This window comes from Carex rostrata, chromosome 1 (assembly GCF_964058835.1).
Source record: "Carex rostrata chromosome 1, lpCarRost1.2, whole genome shotgun sequence".
NCBI lineage: Eukaryota > Viridiplantae > Streptophyta > Magnoliopsida > Poales > Cyperaceae > Carex > Carex rostrata.
Window position 1 is genome coordinate 15,857,690 of NC_135918.1, and position 6,000 is coordinate 15,863,689.

Genomic DNA, 6,000 nt, shown 5'->3' on the forward strand with positions numbered 1-6,000 from the left:
CTTAACACAATTATCAAATAAATTCATAGTTAATATTTTAATAGTCTGTACTAAGTTGGTTTGAATCATGATAATTATATTTGCAATAGGAAGGCAAAAGTAAATCTCAAATATTTTATTGTCTAAAAAAATGATCACAATTCACAACTTAAACTAATAAGAAGAAAAATTATTGTTGTTTCACTTTAAATTTCAACTAATTAAAGATCTTTTGTTATTATTTTTTTCAAACAATAATAATTATCGGAGATTCATGTAATCATGTTAATGTTGTTTTAAAAAAAAAATAGGTGCAATATTTAGAGTTATATGTAGTAGAGTTGGTATGTAGTTATGAAGAAATGAAGTGAAAGATTGATTTTTAGCAAAAGATTCTTACAAATAATGATAAACAATTTATACAATTGTTGTTCTTAATATTATAGTTTTTTATTAAGAAGAAATGTGGGGGTCTAGTCTCTCAGATTTCATTGCAACAGACACTAGTGGTGTCGGATTACATAATTGTTCTTAAGATTATAGTTAGATAGTTAACATGTTCAAAGCATCAATCTTTGTAATTATGTATTTTACATCTTTAAAATTAATAACTAAAACTAATTACAAACAGTAACGTGATAATTTTAACAAAATTACCAAGTTCACAATATATTGCTTCACATATTATATGGAGACAATCTTTTTAGGTTGAGAGTATAATTAAATGGTAGACCAGGTCCTTCTAAGGATTAATTCTGACAATAAATTGTCACCTGGTCAAAGGAAAATCAAATGGGCAGTGGGAAAATTGGTTAAGGAAATTTGAGAGGAAGCATCCAAAGATTATATATAACAAATAAATAAAGAAACAATCAAACTAGTCATATGATTTCATATGTTTATAAGAGGATAATTTTATGTATTTATTGCATGTAACTTATAAAATGGGCTAAGTATGCAACTAAATTGCACATAATATATTGCAAAAAATAATTATAATAATTATAAAATGGTCTTGTTTTCTTTTCTTTTTTGTAAAAAAAATGTCATGTTAGTGAGATTTGCTTATGAAATTACTAGATTAATTTGCTTATGTGTACTTATCAGAAATAACATTGATGAAAATATTTGAATGTCTTTTTATTTTTATAATACAACCGATACAACAGAGAACAAGTTCAAATATTACGATCTAGAATTAATTTTTCCAAAATGCTATATTTTCTAATTGACATTACAAACTTGACTGTCTAATCTGATATCCCAAGTAATATAATTTATTTTTGTTGTAGGCCATGAATTTTTCTCTTTGTTACAAATTGAGTATATTTAGATTTATGCTATTCAATTTGAAAATTTTAAATTTATATTTATCATGTCACTCTATTATGTTTTTATTAAAAATAAATAAATCAGAGTAGTAAATTGGCTACCAATATGCTGTGCCTCATTTAATTTCCTATTGGTCCCAAAATACCATGAAGGCCTTTTACAAGCTGTGGATCAGGTTCATTCAAATCTTGGATCTACTGGGCTTCACATAAATTTATGATTTGCTTCAATTCAGCTATATATTTTAATTTGAGCAGAACTAGGGTGTTCTTAAGTTCACCAAGCTCCTAGGTGTGCTCAAGTCTAAAACCTGTCAAATAGGCTTTAAATGACGAATCCGAACCGTTGAAACCTGCCTACTTTACGAGTGATGAGTCTATATGTGAAATTTTTTTAACATTTTAACTAATTTAGTATAAAGTCAAGCGGTCAAAATTACAAGGTTAATAAATTAATTTTAATGCATTACTTTTTTGAATGTTTTTTTACCACTTGACTCTATCCAAAATTAATTTCAAAATTAAAATATTTTAATAAGACAAATGACAAAAGGCTATTCTAGCTAGTCTTGTTTTGCAACCAAACATACCAATGAAGTTCAGTTTTGAGGAATATGTAGCTTGCAGTGTTATTTGCTATATTCTTCATTTAATTAACTATGTATTTGCTCTATTTCTTCATTTAATTAACTATGTAAAAAAAGATGAATTGTAGTGGAAAAAAAATGATATACATTCCTCAAGCGTGGCAATGAAACAGAGTGGTGGGCTATGAAAAACACGGCCCAGCCCAATCCATGCAATTCTATGGTCAAGCAAATAAAAATCACCATTAAGATATCAAAATAAATTCAATTAGGATTTATTTCTGACGGCTCTCAAGCTTACATTACAAATATAATTTTTTTTTTTTTTTTTTTTGAGAAACTGACAGAAGCTGATCACCAATCACAACCTAACACAGGATACAAGAGTCACAAAGCAACCTTGAAAGAAGAAGAAAACCAGTACATCACATACCAGAATCAAATACAATGAAATATCCTGCCCGATATCAGTTTATCTTTTCAGCAGTGTTTGAGCAACAAGCGCGATTCCAGAACTGATCTTATTGCCACCGCCTCTGCTCGCAACCTTTGATTCCTGAAAATTATTCCATTTCTATTTTTCCAGATGTTAAAACCAAGCCGTGCAAATGAATCGTACCACCCATTCCTTCTTGCTCATCCCTGTCTGATTCTGTGTTAATACCAAGCCGAGCATTTTGCTTGATCAGATTATGTGAAAAACGGTACCAGCGTACCCGTTGGCTGACAAAATAGAAGAGGAAGTTAACTTGTGGCTTAAATTATGTTAATGGGTTAGCGGGTTAGTGGACGAGGATTGTGGTTAGACGGGTATGCATTGTCAGTACTGAGATTAGTCAGAGGGGTTGCAATTCGGTTGGTACCAGTTGAGGGTGATGGTAACACTGTACCAGTTTAAAACTGGAATAGACATAGACACTGGAGTTCATGTAATTGTAACCGCTATGTTTTTAATTAATACATAGCTTATCACAAACCACAGGTGGTACATCTTATCTAGTACTAATCTTGCTCCACACAGAAAGATCCAACCTAGCTAGCTAAGACATTAAGAAATTAATGTTGATGTGCATGATTTTAGGGAAAAGAACATGTAGCTATTGGCTAGGCTAATAATCCTTTATTTTAATGAAACAGGTTGAATTGAATTTTTTTATATCAGAAACCATTTAAAATTATTTCAAATTTGGTTTGATATCGATTCACCTACTACTGCTACTAATTATATATATATGTCAGCAGAGGGGCTCCTCATTAGCTCTTTTAGAATTTTCCCAATTTTTTTAATCCCATTAAATTAAAAAAATGCTCAAATGCATCGAAAAAGCTGCTGCAACTGGTGCAAAAATCATTGCACCAGCATTCAACAAACAGCCAACATATCATATTATTTCTTCATTTCCGTTGTTTGAGTGAACAAAGGCAACACAAAGAACCAAGCTAATTGAAAATAATAATAAAATGGGATGAGCAATTGCATGGATTCAAGGAAAAGGACATGGCTAAAGAGATTTTAGGAGCCTGTGTTGTCTCCTCTTTCACCAATTGCGGTCAAATGGAAAGAAAGCATCTTTTCTTCACCAAAATGTCGTCACATGCATGCATGCATGGATTAGTGGTCACCGATAACCATATTTTTTTGTTATCACAACAAAAGATACATCGATCACAGTTCAGATAACCATGCATATGCATAACAATGCATTGCTTCAAATTAATATATCATATAAAAGGTTCGCACTTGTACGTTGCACCATCCTTTTATTTTGTTTATTTAATTTATTTTTCTTGTAAATGAACTTTTCTTTTTTGTGTGCTTATTATTTATTAATTAGTCCTAGAGTTCTTGTATCCAAAAGTCGAGAGATTGATTTTTCCTTACGATTTCGTAGCTTCTACGAAGGTTTTAAAAAACATATATATTAATTAGTCAATGTAGAAACTTGTAAAACAGGCAAGCAATCTTTGTTAAGAGATCCAATAATCTTATGCGATACACAATATTGTGCCGATTTTTTTTAAAAATACCCTTTAAAAAAAATATATATTCTCGATTTTCAAAATTTTTGAAAAATAGTCTGATCGTCCCACTGTGGGGCGGTCCATTTTGTTTTTTTAAAGATGTTTAGTGTGTATAGAATGAATGTTTTATATATAGATATTAACAGTCATTTTGTTTCATTATTTTTTTTTAATTTTTTTTTCTCTTTTTTTCTTTTTTGAATACTCAATTTTTTTTTATTTTATAAATAGAATATATAACAAATAAAATATATAGGTGTGAAACTAGAGTTGAATTCAATATACAGGTGAAACTAATAAATATATCACATTTTATTTTTTTGCTAAAATAAATCACATCATATGAGTATAACTCACTGTATTGGTTACCTAATTTAGAAGAAGAATATTGAACATGCATGTCCAATAATGAAATATGGAGAAAAAAATAAGGCACCAAATTCTAAAAATTCTGAGTAAGTGATATATAGGCAATAATTAATTAAAAAGGATAGAGATATATATATATATATATAGACAATGAGATATGTTATGTGCTCTCTCTCTCTTAATTTCACCACCTTGGTTTTTGGTGTATTTATCCCTGCATAGGGATACATTACATGTAGACTTGGGTCCATGTCAATTTCAGCAACCTTTGTACATCTTCTTTTTGGATATATTCACTTTTTAGAATTTTTATGACCTCCAACTCCAATTGGTTTTATTTGGAGTAGTTATCCACCCTTCAGTACAAGAAAGATTTTCTTCAGTGACATGGCATTGAACAAAAAAAAAATCTCTACGGTACTATGCATATCACAGGTTGGTGGTAATTACATATCAATATTTTTCGTTTTCAAATTCTGACAGTCTCTCTGGTCCATGTCTGCAATGCTGGCCCACAACTTTGGAATCGCATGGACCATCTGATTGATACCCACATAACGACGAAAACTATATTCTTGAGATAATGATTGGGACGCATTGCATTGGTCTACCACGTCACATTAATAAAATCAAATTAATTATATGACCCACCAATTAAATTAAATTGAAGGAAAAAAGGTATTTTTTTTATTTAGATTCACGGAGCAGTTTATAATACATGTTATATGTGTGAATCTTAACACGAAACAATCAGTTTAAATCAGTGTTGTAAAAAACATTCATTTAAACTGTCATGAATTTTTTCGATTAATTGGCTGATTATTTCTGATTATGACTTATTATTTCTGATTAATTGTTTGACGGTATCCTATCCGTCCGATAATTTCATACCGTTATTTACAACACTGGTTTAAACCGAACATTATACTAAAATTGCTCAGATGCTCATAAAAAGTATGTTTGCTCCCCTACTTAAACACGAATCTTACTGCTTCCCTTTAATTAAAGAAATTATAATATTCAGATACTTTTGTAATATAATTAAAGTAATTATTTGGACGTACTAATTGCTCAAATTTTTTGTACTTGACTTAAAAAAGAGAAACTAGATCATGTATTAATTACAAAAGAAAAAAAATTAATGAGATGTTTAAATCACCAACCAACACATGCTGACTCACCTACTCTACTCATTCAAATTTACTGCGGCGTAGTACCCACATGGTACACCCTTTCCACCTAACTAATAATAAGTCTCAAGGATAATTAACAGCAAAACAAAACAATAAAAAAATTGAATGAATGATCATCCAAACCGTGATTCTTAGTGTACGGCGGAGATCTTCCTCTCTTTTGACTTGTCCAACATGGACTCAAAATCACCAAAGTACCCCCAAAAACCTCTCAGAGGAAAACGACAAAGATGAGGGCAACATGGTAATTTGTCGTCTCTGCCAATGATTGAACAAGGGAGCCACAGGAGCCGTCGGATCTGGTGGGGACCGGAGGTAAACGACGGCGTAGAAAGCGGTGGTGTAATGGCGGGAAACTAACTAGCTCCTTTGTTTTTGGATGTTTTCATTTAAGTGCTTATATAGTACTTAAATTTAGTGAATGATTCATAAATGCTTCTAAATTGAGTAAATCCAAATTATTTTACATCAATGTCATGCCAGTTTTGGCATTAAATACTAAAAATAAATTCTAAAATT